Genomic DNA, 25,086 nt, shown 5'->3' on the forward strand with positions numbered 1-25,086 from the left:
GCTAGATAAGAAATAATTTTTAGTGTTTTATAATACCATAAAATAGCTACAGTTAACAATAATATATTCCATAGTTTCAAATAGTTAGAATAATAATAATTAGTGTTCCCAACACAAAGAAATAATAAATGTTTGGGATGACAGATATGCCAATTACTCTGATCTGTCTATCTGAATATGGTGATCTGTAATGACATGTATCACAACATGGCTATTTAGCTCATAAATATGTAAGATTATTATATTTCAAATTAAAAATATATATTTAATAAGTGTTACAATGTTCAAAATGAAAGAAACACTACAATGCCTTCAGAGATAGATCTTTCACAGTTCTATTCTTAATACAAATAAACACTGGTACTTTTCAGATAAGAGGATGCAAGGCAACCAAAAACAAAACAATATCATGCAAATACATTGAGATACCTGCCACTATTTAGTACACATCAAAATATTTAAAAAAGCTCATTGTTAGTGTATATGTTCTTTCTCGAAGTAAATTGAAATACTATTTGAATTAGCTTAGCCAAAAGAACAAATTTTAATGATAATGAGCTATTTTCCAAAAATGAGACTAAGAAAGTAATAAATAATAATTTACTGTGTATCCCATAAATGTGTACAATTATTACATATCAATTTAAAATGTTTGAAAAAGAAAAAATATCAGATTACTCAAAATTAAAGAAACAACATAATGCCTTCAGGGAACATAATAAGGGGATCTTGTTTTTACAAGGACTCTCTTTAGGTCAGGGTGTCTCAAACTTAGCACTATTGACATTCCAAGATGGATAATTCTTTGTGGTGGAAAGTTGTCCATGTAGGAGTTTTAGCAGCATCCCTGGCATTTACCCACTGGATACCAGGAGCACTTTCACTTAGTTGTGATAGCCAAAAACTCCCTGAAGGCACAATTGCCCCTCGTTAAAAACTGCTGCTATAGATACACACACAGCTTTTCAGGTATTAGATGCATATAGACATTAGATGCAGACAATTACGTATGAAGATGGAGACATAGTATAGGTAAGTACTACTTGCTTCTCATCATGACTTTCTTTTCAAAGTGATAAATGTGAACATTGAGTCACAATTTAAACTGGACATAAAACAGTTTTAGACATTTTTCTCATGCCTTGTTCAAAAATCCCAGAACTAATTGATTCTTTTTGGTTCACTTGTCTCCCCAAGATAAATCAGCTTTACTCAGAGTATGTGGAGTAATAAAAATACAATAAATCTTAACAAAATACATAAGGATAGTGTTGTGAGAGGAATAATTACAACAAAGAGTTAGTGCTGCCCCCCCAAAACAGAAGATTACAAACAACCTAAATAAAGTGGAATAGGGAACTCTATTAAAGAATTTAATACAGGGGATTTTCCTGAAGAGAAAGCAATGTGAAAGGGCTTCACCAACCTCCTAGAAAAATTAACAAAAATAAATACATAGGTTGATGTCCAGCATATCACCTCAAAGTATCAACTAAAAAATTTCAAAAGACAAGACAGTTTACCTACAAAATAATGAATATTAATTTATATTATTAATCTCAGAGTAGCTCAAAATATAATAAAATGGAGGTTTAATTTTCTGTGGGAAATAGTTTTCAACCTATAATATCTATCAATCAATGAAAATAACTGTGAATTAAAGATATTTTAAGAACTCAAAAATTTCATCCCACTTCATCCAGTTTAAGGATTTAACAGTGAATTTATTTGTAAAAATAAGCAGTAAAAGAAAACATGAGGAAGGAATAATGGATTCAACGAAGTAGAAAAGCAAAGGGAAGACACAGAAGAACAATTGTGCTGAAAACTTAAAGTGTAACAAATCCAAACTAAAACAGGACATAGCCTGCAAAGCAAAACCTTTGAGAAAAGTATCTTTCATGTGAGGGTAGAAATAATATTTTAGATAATATTGAAAATATGACAATATAATGTTTAAGAAAAATAAAGATCATCACTAGCTCTAAAGAAAACAATACAGGAGGATGTGAGGCCTGTAGAAAGCAATTTAAAAGGAGTCATAATGTTAAGCTGTTGCTGGAAAATTCATAGAAATATATTTCCCAATATTCTCCTTTAACTGGCCAAGAATTTGTAAATTTGAAACTACAGAAAACAAACCCATGAATTTTGCAATGAATATTTTTCTAACCATAATATTCTTTAAAAAAAAGTCAATTTTTCTCTTTTTGGTTCAGATTGGTTGAATAATAATTTACATATATTAAAATTTACCTTTTTTATAAATGTACAGTGCAATGAGGTTGATAAATGTATACAGTACTGGAACCAATACAACAAATAAGCTATGGAATATTTGCTTCATCTCAAAAAGTTCGTTCATGTGGACATGTGGGTTTGTATGGTTCCCCTCGCAATCACTGATTTCATTTCCATTCTGTTATTTTTTCAGAATGTCATATCAACGCAGTGATACAGTGGACAGTCTTTTCTTGTATATCTTTTTCACTAGAATACTGTCTTGGGATTTATCCTTGTAATTAAATATATCAGAAGTGTGTTTCTTTTTTATCACTGATAAGTATTTCATTTTATGGATGTACAAGTTTTTTTGAAGTATTCATCACTTGATATGTACTTAATTTATTTTCATGTTTTTGGTAATGTATCTCTCAGGTTCCCAGTGGAAGACAGAAACCTCACAGTAATTTCAACAGGGGAATGTTAATATAAAAATTGTTACCATGGGAATTAAAGCAATGGAAGCAAGGTTAGGAAAAAAGGAAACAGGGCTTGATGACTTGGGAAATTCTCAGCCTATCCAGATTGCAAAGGCACTACAATTAGGAGATTCATCATCAAGAAAGCCTGTTCTGGAGAGAAAGCCAAGGTGTGGCTGGACAACCTTTTGCTAGTACTTTGGAAAGATCAAAAGATCAGAGTATTCAGTTACACTCATGGCCTTTTGAAATGATTAGACAAGTGACTCATGGTTCCCTTCAGTCCTCCAAGCAGAAGCCAGGAATAGAGATGGTATTATAAAAGAAAGATTTGTGGATGAGTCTCTTGTCTAGTGGAGAGAATCCCTGAAACAAACAAGGGACATTTGCAAATTTCTTAAGAATGTTGTGCCAGAAGACATACTCCATGTCAGCTTGAACAGAACAAAATGATGGTAGGCTATTGAATTTCCCAAATTCTACATGTAGAAAACAAAATGATAAAACTACTCAGCTGCAAACACGTAGAGTCTCTACAATAGCCGCAGAGCCAGGAAACACAGAGAATAATTCTCGGGCCTTAAAATCCAATGTCGAATGCAAAAATAGATTTTGAAATGGCTTAGGCCTGGTCATTCCTTTTGTGAATTAGATATCTAGTCATGTTATCTAATGCCTATCTCACCATAGTATTTCAGGAGCCAATATTATGTTTTATAGTTTCACAGATCCCCCGATGGAGAAGAATTTTGCCCCAGAGTGGACAATACTGAAAGGCTCACCCATGACTAACTTAGATAAATTAAATGATAAGATTTGGGCCTTCCATGATAATGAGACCTATATCTTCATCCCTGGAGCCTGTGAATATGTTACATGTAAAGTAGGAGACTTTAGGGATATTAAGTTAAGGATTTGGAGATAAAGAGATTATTCTGGATTATTTGGGTAGACCCAATGTAATCATGAAGGTCCTATAAAAGGGAGGCAGGAGAGTGAGAATCAGAATAGACAATGTGATTGAAGATTGGAACTGAGAGAGAGTGATTAGCAGATATTTGCTGTTGGCTTTGAAAATATGAGATAGGCCACTTCTGAAAGCCAAGAGTGAAGAAAGTGTCTAGAAGCTAGAAAAGGCAAGGAAACAAATTTTTCTGTAAAACTTTTAAGAGGAGTGCAGTTCTACATATCAACTTTAGACTTCCAGCCCCCAGAACTGCATGAGAATGCATTTGTATTGTTTTAAGACACTAAGTTGTGGCATCCCCTTCCTAACTCCACCCTTACCACCACAGCCACCTTTTCCCTCTCCCACTCTCCTACCTTGGAGTAGAAAGAATAAAGGAAAAATAAACAGAAACCAGAAATTTTAATGCAATATGGAAAATTTATTATATGGAGTTTTCAGAAACTTGAAACAATTAGTGTTTCAATACAGGGTTTTATCAGAGTTCTTAGATTGATGCCCCATTGGTGTCTTTATTTCATTGGAAAGACGTAAACGGAGTGTACATTGGACCACACAGGCAGTGGATTAAACTGGTGAGTGTCATTCGGGGCTCTATGTCCCATTCTGCAATGTAAGGAACCTCCATGTTAGAAGAAGGTTAAGTAATGCTCTCAGCTTTACCAGTCTGGCTAAAAGTCATAGTAGGAGAGAGACCCAGGCAAGGTATCCTTTTGGAAAAGACTTGAAGAGGAGGCTTTCTCACAGCAAAAGTCTCCAGGTCAATACAGGCAAATTTGTATTGTTTTAAACCACCAACCTTGTGGCAATATTTTACAATAGCAATAGGGTGCTAATATACCATATATTCTATTAATCTAGTGTGAAAGCAAAATTAAAAAATAGGGTGCTAATATATCATCCATACTATTAATCCAGTGTGAAAGCAAATTAAAAATAATCTCAGATATAGACAGATCCAAAAATTGATTTTATGTACTCTTTTTCCAGTAGGATCTTGAAGGGTATGTCTTCCAAACGGAGCAGAGCTCCAAAGAAGAACACATGGTATCCCAGTAACCACATGTACAACACAGGAGATAGGCAAGTTTCTTATTCTTGTAGGATACCATTTCCTTTGGCTTATTACAAAACAACAGGATGTCACAACTTTATCAAAGTCTATTTATTTGTCTACTAAAAGGTCATGACTATAAATTTCCAACTAGAACATCTGAAAAGCAACGTATGGAATTCTGACAAAAACCCAAGAAGAGATCCTATGAAGTGTGACATTGATTTACACGTCCTGCTTATAGAACAAGAAAAATAAGAACAAGAGTAAGAACAGCAACAACATTTGCAGCGAGTCTGCTCTCTGCTCTCTGTCTATCAATGAGCTAAATTATTAACACATACACATAAAATGGGTTTGATACATTTAGTTATTAATCACATGTATAGATTTACAAAAGTGACATAACATGTCAATGCCATTATATTATTGACAAAAGAGATTAAATGAGAATTGATGTATTTCTAGTTATAATTTAGGCTACCGTGCCAGTTTCATATTAGACACCATCAACTCTTATCATATGGGGAAAAAAAATCCCGTTTTACTTAAAAAAGTAAGAAAAAAAAAACAGAATTAATCACAAAATCAAACAATATCCCCATTTGCCTAGCTAAACTCTCATGAGTGTTACAGTCATTTTAAACATTTAAAATAAGACCACTCACCTGGAGGTAAAGGGCCATAGCATATTTACTTGTCATGAAAAAAGTTTTTCTTATACATAATGCCTAAAGAGTATGGAATTTGATTTCCTTTTTCACAGCTGGAAAGGCTCAGTAACCAATTCACTTTTTGTAGTGCAATATCATCTTGTTTTAGGCAGTGCCAGAAAATAAATGAAAAACAACTGGGCAAAATATATGGTTTTAAATGAATGTAAACCGTGTGCGTGGGTTTCATATCAAATTCCAATTAGAGTCGTTTGAAGTAAGCATCCTGACTTCTGTGGTAGTTGTCTTGAGACTTTCATCTAATATTTTAAAAGAAAACTGAGTTAGGACAGTATATTCTATGCAAAATGTTTAAGGGAACTGACCTCAATAAGATGATGGATGCTAATAAGTGGATGGATAAATTCATTTTGTTTTCAAGGAGATAAAATATTTTTAAAATTATTTATTACTGTTTTGGAGCAATTAGAGAGGCAAAAGTGCAATTGCAAGTAATACTAAGAACATCAGAGTGTCACATGAAGTAGGTTGATTATAATAAAGGTGTTCTGGAAAGTTATAAAAGAGCTGCTGCTTTTGCTCCCAAAGAGCTAAAATATTTAATGAATTAGAAAGAAAACACGTTAGTTAAGTGTTAATTTCACTCAATTGTTTATTCTTAATTTCAATTTCCAGGGGGAAATTATTACTTGGTTTACACAGCAGGATTTTTTTTAACCATACAGAACTATCAGGAAATTATTTCTTAGAAGTAACGTTTAGACTACTAGTAGAAGGTGGCAGATTGAGGGTAGGAATTTACCTCCTTCCCTTCCAATATCCTGTGGAAATGAAGAAAAACTCATTTTAAGGTATGTAAATACAAAACATAGTTCTGGAAAGCAAGAAAGTGTGCTATTAATTCACTGCAGTAATTTTGAGGACTTTCCAGAGCATAACACTGATATTGGATTAAAGGAGCAACTGAGTAGAACCAGCGTAATCCAAAACAAACACATGATCACCGTATTGAAGAGAGTCATCCTTCCCAACTCTACTCCAGAGAAATTAAACTCTAAGTGAACATTCATGAAGAACAGGGAATGGTCCTAGGGACATTTAAATGCAGAACCACCTATAGAAGACCTTAGGCTAATGTAACTCCCCCTCCTGATCACCAGCTATACAGATGAGTGAGATATTCCTTTGTAGGCTACTTTACTGATCTCTTACCATCGACCCAAGCTTTATATTACAGCTCCATAGGGCTGGATAATATGCTGTTTATTATTCTCTATCATCTGTCAACTTGATTTAAACTTTCCTTATTACTTAAATATCATCTATCTTTTGATGACTTCCATTTTTCAAGTTTTCAGCTTATGGCTAGATTTGAAGTCAACTTATAGCTAGATTTGCCTACTGACATGCCTACTTTGATGTTTCAGCACTTCTGCAGTGACCACTCATTGGTCAGGGTTCATTCACCCATTTTGTAGTAACAATCCCTCAATCGCCCTTGAGAGAATCAGTAGTTTTCCAGTCTTTCCATGTGGTTCAAATTAGGTTGATTTCTTTATCTGCTCCAAACATCAACCTATATTCCAGATTTAGCCAATCACATGAATCAATTCTGATCAATGAGAGACAAATAAGTGTTATTTGCAAAAGGTATTCGAAACAAAAGAAAACATTACTGGAGTGGACAAGTGAAAACAATATAAACACGGATTTTAAAGGACACATGCATACACACACACATGTGGGCACATACAGACATAGGGCACAGTGCAGAGATACGAAGACAAAATTGTTACAAAACTATTTGAACTTCATCTTCTAATATCTTCCTCATATCACCACATTTTTGTCACCTTTAAGATGTTGCCATGTAGTTGCATTTCGCTTTACCAGGAATGCTCTGTGACCTTGATCTTTGCCTAGCTTTTTCCTTCTCAAACTTCAGGTCTCAGATTAAATACTAACCCAAGAGAGATTTTGCTTAACTTTCACTCCAAATGGCACCATCAGTATTCTCTATAAAGACTAGGCAAGATGTGGCTGCTAAGTCACTGTGTAGTGGTTTCATTAGTTTATTTTTATTATCTGTCTTTTCCTTTGAAATTGAAGCTCCCAGTCAGCAGGAACCAAGTCTGTGCTGTTTCCTGTTATATTCCTAGAAGTTAGATTAGTGACTGGCACATAGTGTGCTCAATATATGTGTGTGTGTGTGTGTGTGTGTGTATTGCTCAATGTGTCACTATATGTGTGTGTGTGTGTGTATATATACACACACACAGAGAGAGAGAGAGAGTGAGTGAGAGACGGAGTTTTGCCCTTGTTGCTCAGGCTGGAGTGCAAAATGGCATGATCTCTGCTCACCACAACCTCCGCCTCCTGGATTCAAGTGACTCTCTTGCTTCAGCTTCCCAGGTAGTTGGGATTACAGGCATGCACCACCATACCTGGCTAATTTTGTATTTTTGGTAGAGAAAGGATTTCTCCATATTGGTCAGGCTGGTCTCAAACTCCCAACCTCAGGTGATCTGCCTGTCTCGGCCTCCCAAAGTGCTGGGATTACACGTGTGAGCCACATGCCCGGCCTCACTAAATATTTTTGAATGAATGAATGAAAACAATAATTGTGTAACTACCAAAACTTGGGAAGTTGAAGAAAGAGTAATGAAATTATAAATATACTAAATTCCTCATCTTACATAAAAAGGACTTAATAAAAACTGCATAAAACTGGTAAATTTTTAAAGAAGGTATAATTATATCGATGTTAGGATAGCAATCAGCAGAATAATTTATACAGAAACTTAACAAATGTAGAACTTGATTAATCATAGTGTGTTAGTCTGCATAGTCTGGTATTTTTTAATATGCATGACTAAGGGTGAAGGTAAAGAAAGGAAGTTTTTAAAATTAACTAGATATGCTCCTGCTTTATTTATTGACTTTTTCACATGTATTTACTTTTTTCACAAGTTTTAACTACTATAAATTACAATAATCTTCATATCAATTTAGTTTAATTTGCACAATAAATTCAACTCATTACTAAAATCTTAAGTATTCCCTATATTATAAATTGATAAGCTTGTTTTACAATATAAATGAAAATTATTTAAAATATCTTACTAAAATTCTAAAAATGTGTTTCATAAAAGTTGGATAATAAATCAGTATAAAGTACAGACGTATTTTATGTCACTGTTTTCAAGACACTAGCATATCTAGGGATGATCAATACTTTGGTCCTTCTCTAAGAGAGAAGAAAACAGAAAAAATCTGACATTCATTTATCAGGTACCTGTACATGGCCCTCTGGTATGTCCTTGTCCTTCATAAATTCCCACAACAACCCTGAGAGAAAATTTTGTAGTGAAAGGGACATTCAGATATTGGGAAACTATTCTAAGTTTCTACACTTAAACATGTGACAAAACTAGGATTACACTTTTTTTATTCAGGCCTATTCTATTTCCCTAAAGCATACTGTTTTTATTACAAAAACATGAACATTTTGAAAATTTGTATTTAAAAGCATAATATGCTCACTCACTTTAATGTTTATTTTCATTTTATACTATTTCTGTTTGTCATTAAAATATGTGATGCTTCTTTATATTTATGTTGACCTAATATAAATGTATATTTTGGAGAAAACACCTTTTATACTTATTAGGTAGGTATGTATGTATTTATCCAATTTATTTGGAGTGAAGTTGAACACATTCCTTAATACTTTTTTCAGTGAAAAATATATAACTGTCTTCAATGGTAAAAAGGTGAAAAAAACAAAAATGGTTTTGAAACACAATGTTTCAACAAACTTTAAAAATAAAATTTACTTTGGGCAATGATATATCTTGATTGTGTGATATAGACAGATATTTTTGAAGATGGATTTGGCTTTGGTAAAGGGAAATTCATTCATAATATTTAAAATTGAGTCATTATAACTGATTATTTAAAACTAATTTGACTTTTTACTTATGCCAACACTCAGATACTGAAGAAAGCTCAGCAACATTGCGCAATATCAATTATTTCCTACTCTGTGCATAAACAGTATTTTTTCCATTTGCAGGATTTGCAAATTTCCAAATGCTGGATTTGGATATAGTCATACTCCACTAACTAAAAACAGTTCTGAGTTTTTCATGAGCCCTATAGCAATTCTTACATTGGAAGATGTATATTGACCACTGATGGTGTGGCTCTGTGTCCCCACCCAAATCTCATCTTTAATTGTAATCACCATGTTTTGAGGGAACAACCCGTAATCTTCACATGTGGAGGGAGGAAGGTGATTGGCTCACAGGACCATTTCCCCCATGCTGTTCTCATTATAGTCAGTGAGTTCTCATGAGATCTGATGGTTTTATGAGTGGCTAGTATTTCCCTTGCTTACAATTCTGTCTCCTACTGCCATGTGAAGAAGGTCCTCGCTTCCCCTTCCCCTTCTGCCATAATTGTGAGTTTCCTGAGGCCTCTACAGCCATGTGGAGCTGTGAGTCAATTAAACTTCTTTCTTTTATAAATTACCTAGTCTCTGGTGTGAGAACAAACTAATACAACCATATAATCAAAAAATCAAATATGAAGGTCATGTTGACCTGGATTGTTTACCAAAAGCAAAAGAAAGGTATAAATTAATCTGTCTCCTTTACGTTTGTCCCCTAAGAATGATGTGGTTTTGAGATTTCCTCAAGGAAAACATCCATGTCATATTAATAATGAAAACTTATGTCTCAGTAAATTTAAATTATTATGTTTATTTAAATATTTAGATAACATTGCTTCATATCACTGTAAGGCCAGTTGCCTCGCTGGGGGCTCGGACACACCCCCTCCCCTCACGGGGAGTTCGAACGCACCTCCTCCCCTCGCGGGGACCTCGGACACGCCCCCTCCCTCGCGGGGACCTCAGACACGCCTCCTCCCTTGCCGGGAGCTTGGACATGCCTCTTTCCCTTGCCGGGAGCTCGGACACGTCTCCCCCCCCACCACCAGGAGCCCGGGAAAAAAGCCCCATCAGAACCTACCTGTTACCATCTTGTCCCATCCAGGCTCCACTCCCTGCCTACTATTTTGTCCTATCTGGGCCCCCACTCCTTTCCATCCGGGTCCCATTCCCCTCCATTTTGTTTCATCCGGGTCCCACTCCCCTCCATTTTGTCCCACTCACCTTGGGCACAGCCAATCAGACGCCTCCACTCCCTATAAAACCCCGTGCCTGAGAGGAGTCCGTGCGACTTCTCCGGCCCCTCCTGTCTGGAACGCACAACCTCACCCGGGAGCCTGAATAAATTCCCTTACATTGGATTATTTTCCTGCTGACCTCAGTTTCTTCATTTTAAACGTGGCAGAACCCAAGAACAAACCTTACAATCACTAGTTAATATCATTCAAAGTTTATTGATATTTAATTTCATATGTGCTTGTCTGCAATAATTTGGAAAAGCTTCTTTCAAATTTGACAATCTTCAAGTTTAAAATTAGAGGTAAAGCAAATTTTTGTGTAACTACGTAAAAATTATTTTTTTTTACATAAAAAATAAAGCCTGTGTGTGTGTGTGTGTGTGTGTGTGTGTGTGTTTGCTTGAATTATGAGGACTTTTGACATTTATCTTTTACAAAAAAATTTATATTATTTAATTTTTGGTTTAGATTCTGGGATTTATTGCCTCAAAATATTTACATTGAGTTTGCTATGTAATTATCCTTTATGTTAGAGATATGGTTTGGAAGTCAGAAAAAGAAATCAAGGAGAGTAGAGGACAACATGTATTCAGTTTGTGTTCTCTCTTTATAAATAAGCAATTGAACACTAAGTACCTACAAAATATTTCTATAATTTGCATCCTGTATTAGTCTGTTCTCACACTGCTAATAAAAACATACCCAAGACTGGGTAATTTATAAAGGAAAGAGGTTTAATTGACTCATAGTTCCACATGGCTGGGGAGACCTCACCATCATGGTGGAAAGTGAATGAGGAGCAAAGTCATGTCTTACACAGCTGCAGAGAAGAGAGTTCATGCAGGTAAACTCCCATTGATAAAACCATCAGATCTTGTGAGACTTATTCACTATCAGGAGAACAGTACGGAGGAGATGGCCCCCATGATTCAATTATCTCCACCTGGTCCAGTCCTTGACACGTGGAGATTATTACAATTCAAGGTGAGATTTGAGTGGAGACACAGAGTCAAACCAGATTAGGTGTTCAAAGTAAATGGTCCCTGAGAAACTCCAAGAAAACCATTGATTAGCATTAAGTACTTATTATTGAAATAAAAAAAAGCTATCCTTTTATAATTAAATAAATATTTAATGTCTCTGTTTATGTAGAAATATATACTATGTTGTAAATTTATGTGCAGGAATTTTTAAAAAAATATTTCAATTAATTTTATACTTGAAATTTTAAATTATAGTCTTAAAGCTGAAATAGGTAAATAGGTACTGAAAGTCATTATGTTGATTTATGCTGAGTGTGTGTTCCAGTTACCAACTATTGCATGACAAATAAAAGCAAACTTAGCAGTGTAAAGAATGACTTCTTCATTAGGTACACAGATTATGTAGGTCAAGAATTCAGTGTGCCAGCAGGAATGGCTTGTTGTTTCTGATTCGTGGTATCTGGAGACTTAACAGGGAAGATGTCAATGGCTAGGAGTAACTGCAACTTAGAATAATCTGAAGACTTTTCATATACACGACTGACAAAACTGGATTAGGAGGATTCGAAGACCAGGCTCGGCTGGGGCTGTCAACTGAGGATCCTACCCTGGCTCCTATCACAAATTCCATGTGGTGTGGACCTACTTGAAGCATGTCACATTACAATAGTTGGTCTTCCTATATGGAAGCTTAAGGCTGTACTGTGGTCGGAATTCTTGTATCTCCTCATAATTTGTATGCTGAAATTCTCAATTTCAAGGTGATGGTTTACGATATGGGCCTTTTGGAGGTTGACTAGGTCATGAAAGAGGACCCCTCAGAAATGTGATTTGTGCCTGTACAAAAGAGGCTCAAGGGAGTTCTTTTCCCCTTCCCCCATGTGAGGATATAGCAAAAGGACATCATCTATGAATAAAGTAACAGGCCCTCAACAGACAGGATCTGCTGGCATCTTGATTATGGACTTTCCAGCCTTTATAATCATGAGGAATACATTTCTATTGTTTATAAGCTGCCCAGTTTATGTTAATTTGTTATAGAAGCCTGAATGGACTAAGACAGGCTTCTGAATAAAGTGTTTCAGTGAATACAGCAGAAGTCTCATGGCATTTGATGACATAGCCTAGGAAGTCAAATAGTATCTTCTGCTACATTTTATTGGTTATGACAGTCAATTCAAGGGAGAAGGATACATCTCTACCTCTTGCTGGAAAAACATCAAAGAATTTGTGGCCAGGTTTTAAAATACAGAGTGTGCCTTCTGTTCACAAATGATTTGCTTTCCCTCCACATGCAAATTTACTTCTTTCCAAGACCACTCCCACCTAGTCTCATTTCATTTCAGTATCATCAGGTTCAGACTCAATGTTTGAAATCTCAATCTCAATCAAGTCCAGGTATAATTGCTCTTGATGCACAAAGGAAACAATGTATCTTCCTCTCCCCACACCCAGCATGCAATAGTGAGAGAGTCAAGGACAATGTAATAGAAAAAACCTATCAGAATAATTGCATTTAATGTAAAGTTATTCAGTTATTTCTGCTATATGCAAATTCCAATGATTATATTTTAATGTGACCAATTTTGAAATGTAATTTTAAGTATTTCATGCCTATAAATATCTACTCATCATCCAAGTTGGCACATTATCAATAAGATGTCATTATTTCAAAGTGGCAAAGGAAGATATTCTAAAACTGTGCTCAATTTCCCAGAAACAAGAAGATGAAGACAACAACTAGATGATCAAACAGTTTTAGAAATATTTCCAATGGCTTGACAATACAAGACATGTGTGGAAGAAAAAACATGCTGAAGCTTGAATTGTGTCTTCTGGGCAGTAAAATCAGCAGTGACTAATTGCCACAGGATATTGGGAATTGCAGGTGCCAGGTTGTTTCACAAAAATGGGGAAAAAATAAAACTACTAATCTCAGACACTTTGCCTCACAAAATAAAAGCTAATTCCTTTCATCTTAAATATTATAATCATCACAATTTATCCCGAGGTAAAAAAAAATAATGCTATGCAGTGATTATGGGATGATAAAAATAATAGTAGGTATATGCTACAATACAAAGCCTTTGGTAGAAAGCATTCTAATCTGGAAATCAATGACACAAAGGCAAAATATTGCAATTCTGAGCAGGCAATAAAGAAATACTTTTTACTGTTCTTTAGTTCCAGGAATAGTAACAATAGAAATAGGGTGATTATGTAGATTAAGTCAATCAAGATTTTTTTTACAGTGAGATTGTATAAGTACTTGGAATATACAGAAAGTAAATTACAAGGAAGATTAAACTTCATGGCCTGGAGCTTGTGAGAATTCTCTATTGTCTCCAGTCAGGTGTTTGAATTAAACCAATCCCATCTCTGTTCCAGTTCTGCTATCTAGAAGTCAATAAATTTTTAGTCTAAATTTTAAAGTTACAGTATCAGACTGCATTTGATAATACAGGACATTTAAACTCTGTCCCATTTCCAGTATTTTACATTCCTCCATTGCTATACTTACAACATCTTTCTTGAGTACCTCTATCTGATTTGGCTTGGTGTATATTTCACTGGCATACTCACCTGCTCACATGATGATTCTAATAACACGGTCTCCAAAGAATGGACAGGAATTCTTGGAAAAAGGGTGTGCTCCTAAAAATTTAGTAGAATTTTCTTCCTGGGATTGCCCTGGCAAAAGGAGGTAAGAAAGGGGATTCCCTGACAGTGTATGGGAATTTCCACTGCATTTCCTCACAAGTGCAGGAAAATCAGAAACTTCTAACAGTCATTCAAGTGTAGAGATGAGTAAGGGGAATATAACAGTTCACCAATATTAAAAAAAAGAGGCATCTTATATAGTTCATAGGACCTAGCAGTAATCAAGTCAAAAAATAAGCACATAAATAACTTGACTCTATCTACTTATCTATCTATCTATCTATCTATGTAAACTTTTTAATTCCAGAGAACAGAAACTGATTTGTTTTTTTGTTTGTTTTCTCCCTGGAAACATTAATGGCATTGGAATGTACTATGGTTTAGGCAACTAAGACATTTCTGAAAAGGAATTGCTTAAATGAAATTACAGTAAATTATTTGTTAAAGGGAAATTTAAAATGAATTATATTCTATGAAGTAAATAATTCAGCTCTCCTATGATGGTTTTAAATCAATATTTGGTTTTATATCTTAGGTTTTCTGGTAGTAAAACAATTTGATTAGAGAAATGATAGATAGATAGCTGTCATTAAACAATACAATATTTCAAATAAAATTCCACACAGTGAATATTAGCAGATTTTACATAATATGAATTTTTCAAACATAATTTTATGAACATTAAAACTAAAGATAAAGTGGTAAGTATTGTAGTTCATGACATTCTTTCCAAAACATGCCTTACTACACTGTAAGCACACACACTAAATACTCACTGTTGTAACTTAAGGTGATAGCTGAACACAAACACAAGAAAGAGTTTTGAGACAATTCCAAAAGTACCTAAATAAGCAATATTTACATACTATGGCCCAGAGAACAGATATTAACAAAAATTATCCTCCCTCAGGCCACTGTCTAGACCACAGGAAACCTGGTCAACAACATATGGGATGTCACCAGATTCAGACTCAGAAGTTTCCATAACGCTGTGGCCAACTGCTAGACACAGTGAGTCATGGCTGGCCCAGTAACCAAACTCTCATCACACACAGACTGTTTAGATAGTGATGGAACTAACATCAAACAAAATCAGGCCAAATAACATCTTAAGGTTCTAAAAAATGATTTTTGATTCAGCAGAGCTTCTAAATTCAGCAGAATCCAGAAAGTTTTGCCAGAGCAAGAAAAGTATAATGAATTAGAAACAAGTTACTTTTCACAACTCAGATTGCTTTGAAAAAGAAATGATTAGATAAAAGAATTTAATCTAGACAGTTACAGGTAGTCACATCCATGTCAATATTTGTATCTCTGTCTGTATAGTAAGTTTGATATCAGTGTACGTCTGTCAGTGAATAACAGTACCTATCTCAAATTAAATTAAATTAAATTAAAAATAAATGAGATACTACAATTAAAGTTCATTAGCATGTTAGTTGTGTAAACAGGCATATGTAAGCACAGGTGTGCACACACTATTTTACTGGGTCCTTATATTTCTTGGAAAAAATTACATTTATATTTACCGAAGTAGCAGAGTTATAAAACATAGCAATATGCTATTTCACATACAGAAATAGGCATGTCTAGGAAGGCACACTAGATCAAAAACTGATATATAAGATGGAGTTTAGAAATCAACTGTAATTATATCTCTGGAAAATTCAGGCACTTTAGGGAAATCTAGCTCCTGCCAGCTTTATTTGTATGCTTTGATTTATCTTAAAGTAATGTCATGCCTCATGCCAGTGACTGATTCAACACACAACATTCTCCAAATCACAGGAGTCGTTTCAGTAAGGACAGATATGTCACCTTGCCCAGCCAGGGACAAGTGAGGAATCAGTGTTTAGGAATATGGGTAAATGCGTTTTGTTGTTATTGTAGTTTCAGGGACTTTTCTCTCTTTTTCTGATGTTTCTTTTTTAAGAGAGTTCCAAGGAAGTAAGTTTTCCCTTTTGCACACTACAATTGCACAGTATTATTATATATATGCCTGCACCTGTTACCAGCCTGAGAATAAAACTGCCTTATTGAAAAATGCAGTGAAAAGAATTTTATAGATGGAGCCAGTGGCTTGGCCATGCCTGGACTCTTATCACTGTGAACTTAAACCAAAAATTATTATATTAGAGTATCCCAGCCTCTTTTACCCTAAATGTATTCAATTAAATACTATAAGCTCATGATCCCACTTGACTTTATTCTCTTCAATTACATCCTTTTGTATCTCAAATGTATCCTACTCTTGTTAGTTATTTTTTAAGTTTCCCAAATACCTCACCTGCATGTTATAACTGATCCAACTCTGTAAAGAAAATGCAAATTTATTTTGAAGCATATTGATACTGAATATGTTTTATTTAAATAATAAAGGAATAGATACATAAATACTACTTTATCAGATTTAAAAGCTTATTTACATATTTGTACATATTTTACATTTGTATATACTTTAACAGAAAGGTAAATAGGATGGTTCTGAATATAGTTTGTTATTAAAACTACTTTGTGGCCGGGCGCGGTGGCTCACACCTGTAATCCCAGCACTTTGGGAGGCCGAGGCGGGTGGATCACGAGGTCAAGAGATCGAGACCATCCTGGTCAACATGGTGAAACCCCGTCTCTACTAAAGATACAAAAAATTAGCTGAGCATGGTGGCGTGTGCCTGTAATCCCAGCTACTCGGGAGACTGAGGCAGGAGAATTGCCTGAACCCAGGAGGCGGAGGTTGCGGTGAGCCGAGATTTCGCCATTGCACTCCAGCCTGGGTAACAAGAGCGAAACTCTGTCTCAAGAAAGAAAAAAAAAAACTACTTTGTAAGGTTGGAATTATGGACCATTTTTACACCAGTTATGGCTTAGCAGTAGGGTTCTTACAGATCACTGATCAAGAGGAAAATATCAAAATATAATACATTCATCAGCTATTGAGGAAATCTATTAAGTGTTAGATTCCTATAATAGTTTCCCACATACAGGTTGGTGAAAGTGAAAGAAAACTAAAAATCAACACACAAACCAACTTAGGAGAGTTTCTGCGGTCAGGGTGAAAAACTTTAGGGGACAGAGTGAAAGACAATGAAACTATACTGTTTTCTACTGCGAACCATGCCTACTGTGGAGAGAAAGTCCTGCATTATACTGTGAACAACATAGTTGAGTTCGATTCTTCCAAAGACTCATCATGCTCTTTCTGTTGCTGAAGGATAGAAATCAGGAGTGGTTAGACTAATGGTTAACAAAATGGCTTTATGATTTGTTGTTGTTGTTGTTGTTGTCGTGATATACAAAAGAAAAGCATAAACTTTATTTTAAAGAAGAATGAAACAATAGGATTTAAGGGTTAGAAGCTCAAACATAAGAGAGGAAATGGAGGCCTACCTGAATGTGGATATATTGCAGCTCGTGGAATGAGAGTTGATGGAACAGGGGTTGAATAAAGACTGTCCAGAATATTCAGTGGTAAGTAATGGAAGGCAAATACTTAGGACAGATACATCATCTATTCAATCTTAAGTAGAAGCTTGTTTTATTTTATTTTATTTTATTGTTCCTTGTATTAGTTCATTTTCACACTGCTCTGAAGAACTACTTGAAACTGGGTAATTTATGAAAAAAAGTTTTATTTGACTCACAGTTCTGCAGGCTTAACAGGAAACGTGACTGGGATGCCTTAGGAAACTTACAATCATGAAAGAAGGCAAAGGGAAAGCAGGGAGCTTCTTTACCTTGTGGAAGGAGAAAGCAAGAGAGTGAGGGAGGATGTGCCACACACTTTTAAACCACCAGAGATTGTAAGAACTCACTCACTATCATGAGAACAACAAGGGGGAAATCTGCCCCCATAATTGTCACCTCCCACCAGACCCCCTCCTCCAATTTCACATGGGGGAAGAATTTTGGCAGAGACACAAATCCAAACCATATCAATCTTGCTTTTACATAATCTGGGAAACCTTTGTTACACAGACTTTCAGTAAAACTTTGCCTCATATATCACCAATGTGTTCAGGGCACAATGGGAAGAAAAATATTTCAAGATAGTGTTTTGAAAGGGAAGAACAAGTTCAAAATAAATGAATCGGATATAGATACTAGTCAGGAGAAAATGAACACACTGGACAAACCTGGAAATATCGAGGAGGCTTTTTACACATGGGGTGGTGATGATGTTTCATGAGTTGGATGAGTTGGATGATATGAGTTAGATGAGTTGATGAACTGGGTGATGTTTCGTGAGTTGGATGAGTAGAGAATAAACATAGCAGATCTAAGGAAATGGGAACACACTGCCTGGTAATTATGCACATACAGCAGCTATAAAATATAGTTTATCCAGTGGGAAATAAGATTATTTAAATGTAAATATTCTCTAAAAGGCACATTACTTACCTGAAGTTTTTCTGCTTTGAACGTATGTGTTCTTGGTTGCAATTATTGGTTGAGTCACATAGTTTATGTATACATGTATATATGGGGTTTGAAATGAGAAAATAATAAAGATAAGACATGTATATAAATTATCTTCTGTATACAATAAAACTAAATATATTCCATTATACAACTCTTATATACATCTAATGTGAAACAATACAAAAATGTTGTAACTTAATGCACTCACTACTCACCATAGAGATGATGAGAATCCTAATCTAGAAGAACCAATAGAAAAATAAACTAGTAGTGCATTATACTCATCTTCTCTTTTTGATATCATATCCTCTGTTAATTCTTACACTTTATAGCATTATCATCGCATGTCATCTGCAAAGCTTATAGTTTCCACTGTAACTATAACATAGTTTGATTTTAGAGTTGTAAAGCACATACATCATTTTAAGTAGAGTATTTACGCAGATTTATTTCTCTCTACTATGACATGCAAAATGTCAACAGCATGCTTTCCTGACTAACCTGGGAGTAGCTTTTGTTTTTCTCTTTGTCCCCGCAAAGCACTTGGTCAGATAAGTCAGACACTGGTGTTCCATGAAGTACCTAGTTGGGGAGTATATTAGTTTGTTCTCACGCTGCTAATAAATACATAATTGAGAATGGGAAATTTATAATGAAAAAGAGGTTTAATGAACTCACAATTCAACATGGCTGGGGCAGCCTCAATCATGGCAGAAAATGAAGGAGGAACAAGGGCACGTCTTATATGACAGTAGGCAAGAGAGTGTGTGCATGGGAACTGCCTTTTATAAAACCTTCATATCCCATGATTCAATTATCTCTTACCATGTCCCTCCCACAACATGTGGGGATTTTGGGAGCTACAATTCAAGATGAGACTTGGGTGAGGACACAGTCAAACCAAATCATATCAGGGAGTATATTTAATTTTACCTGACCTGACTAAAGTTTTCCTCTCCTTTTGTTACCTAAGCTGGATGTGTATTTATTTTTTCTTGTTGTTCTATGACACTGATGAACCACATTCTTAAATAATAGTAATTGACTAGTATTAGTTTAAGAATACTGTTGTTTTCTTATTATACATTCAATATATTGTAGGCTGCACACATGCTATATTTAAATTATATTTTTTCTCCTCCCCTTAAAAAAAAAATGCGATAAAAATACAAGTGCCTTTATTTGCCAAAGTAAATTTCTTGCAAAAAAATGACAATCTATCTTTAACCTTTCTATGGCATTTTATTTTTAAAAGTGGTTGATGAACTAATATCAGAAGATACTCAATAAACATATATAAATGAATGGAAGAAAATTAATATCATAGTGAACCATAGGGTGTTGTTGCATGTTCCCCTCTACTATAGCTGACTTAACGGTGATTTCTTTTTTTTGAATAGTTTTCAGTGTAACCAAAAGGTCTGTAAATTATAGCCAAGGTCTGTAAATTATAAACTTCACTCAATTAATTTCTGTTGTTTCTTCACAAGATATCTAGCTTTGGAATTTTATTGAAATCTATATTACTAAAATATATTTGCAAAGGTGAGCTATAAAAAATATATTGATGATTTCATTTCATTGAAGTTTTTTAGAATACACAATGAAACTTCTAGTGTATCTTAAAATGTTGTACTAAGTTGACCAATATATGTTGCATCCAACAGCAGTACTGGAACAAACAAATTAACAGACAAATATATTTACAAAGCCAAGATTTAGACTCTTATTTTGTTAACTTCAGATCCTTCTGGAGGATCACTGAAAATATATGTAATTATTTCAAATAATATTATCTCTTAGCCTTGCAAGAAATACAGTAGGCTCTTTTTTTTTTTTTTTTTTCTTTTTTTTTCTCTGTCACTTAGGCTGGAGTGCAGTAGTGTGATATGGGCTCACTGTAACCTCTTCTTTCCAGGTTCAAGCGATTCTTCTGCCTCAACCTCCTGAGTAGCTGTTACAGGCACCCGCCACCATGCTTAGCTAATTTTTGTATTTTTAGTAGAGATGGGATTTTTCCATGTTGACCAAGCTGGTCTTGAACCCCTGACCTCAGGTGATCCACCCATTTCAGCCTCCCTAAGTTCTGGGATTACAGGTGCAAGCCACCATGTCCTGCTACAGTAGCCCTTCATATCTGCAATTTAACTTTCTGTCCTTTCAGTTATCTATGAGCAGCTAACTATAGTTCAAAAACATTAAATAGAAAATTCCAGAAATAAACAATTACAAAGTTTTAAATTGCATGTCATTCTGAATAGCATGATGAAATCGTGTGCTGTCCCTCTCCTTCTTGCCCTGGATGTGAATCATCCCTGCATTCGGCAGATCCATGCTCCAGACACTCCCAGCCTGTCACTTAATAGCCTTTTTCAGGTATCAGATTGACTGTTGCAGTAACACAACCTTGTGTTCAAGTCACCCTTGTTTTATGTAACAATGGTTCCAAAGGTCAAGAGCAGTGATGCTGGCATATTGTTATAATTGTTCTATTTTATTATTGTTGTTGTTACTCTCTTACTGTGCTTAATTTACAAATAAACTTTGATATGTATACATAGGAAAAAAATAGTGTATATAGGATTTGGTAATTTTGGTGGTGTCAGGCACCAAAAGGTGTCTTTTAATACATCCCGCTAAGACAAGTGAGGACTCCTGTAACAAAATTTGTTTTCTATTTACATCACTCCCATTTTAGGAGACAGGTGGAAGTGGAGAATGGCAAGAAGGAACATATTCTACATTTGAAAAAGTATTTTACACAATTCTGCCCAGACTATAAGCACACTTCCCAGGAACTCTTGTTTTTAAACAAGTGAAAAAAAAATAGTGACAGTAATGGAGGTGAATGATGGAATAAACACACCATGGATACATAGCTGAGGGTCTTCTCTACCAAATTATGCTGAGATTGCCTATGTTGATGGACTTAGAAGTACCAACTTCAGTTAAAGCACCTACATTAATCAGCCACATTCCCTCTGAACTAGGGCCTAAACTTAGAAAAATGTGAAGACAAGTAGGACTGCACAAGAAGCAAGAAAAACAAAATATGATTTCTAACTTTTCCATTCCTTCATGTTGGAAATAAAAAATTATAAATCATTATTATTGATGCCAGATTTGGTTTAAAGAGGTAATGTTTATGTTAATCAAAATAGATTTATAAAGCTTTCAACACTGCAGCTTGGCCTTAGAACCTTTCCTGAGATACCTCCTTTTTCTTGTTAAAGTAGATGGCACACACATATATATATGCAAATGAAAAATCAACTTTGGTTATAAAACAAAAAATAAGATTCAACAAGCTCAGCTTAAATTATTAGCTCAGTACAGGTGAGTTGACAGTAGCTATCATTAAATTCAGACCAGCCCACCATTGTAAGAAAGACAGGGATAGTTATGCAGTATCTGCAAGGCATTTTGAAACCATTACATAAAAATGTGTGCTTGGAATACTATGCTATATAGTAAGCATTATGAGAGTATGCCCACTTTTACCCTGAGGAGTGTAATTAAGTGAAATGCTCAAATGAATAGTTTGCAGTGACATGTATTATCCTCCGATGCTGGCTCAAAAGAAGCTCTGAGTCTGTGCTATAGCATTCGCTTCAACCTATCTTTAACATACATTATGTTCCCTTAAGCCTCTGGGGATGATTCAATGGAAATGTGTTGCTTGCCTCAGTTAACATTCTCTTATGTCAGCCACAAACTTTCTATTGTTTTTGCACAGATTCTCACTTTTCCTAATTGAAGTATAAGACCCTTAAAATGAAGAAGAAACAACTAATTGAACACTGCAGGTGATTTTGTCTAAGTGTTCAAAGCTGCCTCAATTTGACTTCTGCACAGTTACTACTTTAAGGAGTAAGCTGAGAACATGAAATTGCATGTCTTCAAACAGTGTAATGACATCTATAATTCCATAATAGTTTGGCTAAAATCACTGCAGGATGCGTAGCACAAAATTAATCTTATACAATGAGGGCATATTGACATTTTCAGGTCAACTTAGGCTAATGAATTTCTTGCATTATTCGATGTGGAGGTTACAATTGAATTCTAAGCAGTATGGTTCCTTTTATTAATAATATAATTCCTAAGCCCATAAATTTGGGGATGAAATATATCACTGAAACATCAAAGATATTCCTTTATAAAAGTAAACTCATATCAGACCTACTCAGAAACCCAGTTAATTTATAAGAATGTGTGAATCCTACGTTGGTGTTAAATGGAGACTAGGAAGGGTGGAGTGAAAGGAGAGTGAATGATGAGAAATTACCTAGGGGGTACAGTGTATGTTATTCAGGTAATGGATGCATTGAAAGCTCTGATTTTATCACAGTGCCATAATCCATGTAACAAAATTATCTTGTACCTCACAAATTTGTACAAAAAAACAGTGTTATATGCAGCAAGCAACAGCAGTGAAATAAATAAGAATTATAAATCCCAAATTTTTTCAGCATTTCAACTAATATTTTAGGAGTTCAAAAATATTGTAATATATTGTTTAAAAGTTTAGATTAATTTATATAAAAATGTATCTCTATGATAACATTTACTCTCTTAATATTATGAGTTTAAGAAAGTAAAATATGGGTAAGACCAATCATGTGATAAAAATCTGGACTATTAAAAAAAAAGAAAAACATGACAGTACCAAATCTATTTTTCTGGTACAAATAATTTGATTATAATTTACTTCCAACACAGTAAAATAATAATTTAAGGGAAAGATGCTTTACTTTTTAAATTTAGGTGTCTTTATTTAAAGTTCATTAAAATTTCTTGTATGCTTCCAGAATGTATTATATTTACAAGTGACCATGTGTCTAAACATCTGGTTAAATACTGTTATTGTTTCACTATTAGTATTTTCTTGAGTTTTATTTAAATGACTTTCTTCATCGTTTTTCATAAATATGTGTAATCCTTTCCTGCGAGAGCATTACAGTGTTCATGCAGTTGAACTCAAATGTAGCCATATGACAAGCTAGCTTTACACAGTAAAGTGTGAATGGAAATGACATGCTCACCTTATTCTTGTGAATTGACACCTGTCATTGTTCCAGAGAGAGTACTCTACATGTGCTCTAGTGAAGATGATGAAGTCAGAACTATACCTGAGCTGTGATGAACATGGAAAGTGAGTTGGAGAGTTGTACTTTTTTGGTAAGAGCCAGTTACTTGAACATCATGGGCAAATGATTTCTCTGCTCACTTTCTGTCATTTCTAGCTCCAGCTGCTGTTTACCAGATATTTCTCAAATTTTCTCGTCCCACTGCTGTCATATTTTTTTTCCAGAAACCTGCGCCTGAGAACTTGCTTATGGATCATTTTGTTTGTAATGCCAGGAAATGGAATAGAGGACTGGGAAGAGTGAGAGAAGAAAACAAAGCCAGTAGGAGAGTATGTTATGAGCTGTGAGTAATTAGGACTTGATTCCACTGATTGCCTTTGAAGTATCTGAGAATTTGCCTCCAGAGTTGTCCACCTGAAAATGATAGAAAGGAGAATATTTATCTATTGAATCTTCTCTTCATCTTGCACTGGTCAAGAGTTGTCCTATGGGATATTAAGACAGTTGCACTTTCAGGTTTGCAGCAGTGTGGGAACTAAAGCATCCAAAAAGCCCTGAGGCAGGAAGCAAGCTGAGGCAAGGTGTTGGTGATGATGGTACCTGGATGAAACTGACTTTAGCAGCAATAGTTGCTGAATAATTTTTTCATTTAATCTAAGTTGCCACATTCATCAGTATAAAATTGTTAATGATATTCTTTTAGAACGTGGAGGGTGATAGGAAGGAGAGGAGCAGAAAAAATAACTATTGGGTATGAGGCTTAATACCTGGGTTTTGAAATAATCTGTACAACAAACCTCCATGAAACAAATTTACCTGTATAACACGCCTTCACATGTCCCCCCAAATCTGAAATAAAAGTTAAAAACAACAAAGCAAGCTAAGAATCTCTATTTCTTCTCTTGCATGCCTGATATTGGCAATGTGTCTTCTCATCACATTTTTCATGATCAAGTCTGCAGGGGAAAATTTTGTCAATCTTTTCATATAATTCACATTTTATTTTGTTAATTTCTTAAATTAAATTTTCATTTTCTTTTTTAATTTATGTCTTCTTATATTATTCTTTCCTATGACTTTTGGTTTGATTTGTTCCGTTTTCCTAATCTTTTAGTGGGGAAGTTTCAATTATTTGTTTTTAGCAATTGTACTTTAATAGTATTATGAGTGATTATATATAAAATAAGTTAGTGTATAAACTAATATTTAAATATTTAAATTATATATTTATATGTACAAAAGAATTATAGAGCTATAAATTCCCTTTAAATACTTTATTAGCTGTATTTTACAAATTTTATGTGGTTTCTATTAATATTCATTTTGAAATATATTTAATTCTCCTC

The 25,086-nt window shown here is 34.7% G+C and overlaps 1 long non-coding RNA gene across 1 annotated transcript; it reads left to right on the top strand.

Annotated features, from left to right (window-relative positions):
• The first annotated feature begins 4,711 nt into the window (after positions 1 to 4,711).
• On the top strand, positions 4,712 to 24,606 carry LOC135276360 (uncharacterized). Its single transcript, XR_010343902.1, has 4 exons — positions 4,712 to 5,013; positions 15,142 to 15,242; positions 23,732 to 23,831; positions 23,965 to 24,606. It is a non-coding gene; the product is annotated as an uncharacterized LOC135276360 (long non-coding RNA).
• Positions 24,607 to 25,086: the final 480 nt, after the last annotated feature.

Source organism: Aotus nancymaae, unplaced genomic scaffold (assembly GCF_030222135.1).
Source record: "Aotus nancymaae isolate 86718 unplaced genomic scaffold, 86718_ANA_hifiasm-v0.15.2.pri h1tg000022l_1, whole genome shotgun sequence".
Taxonomy (NCBI): domain Eukaryota; kingdom Metazoa; phylum Chordata; class Mammalia; order Primates; family Aotidae; genus Aotus; species Aotus nancymaae.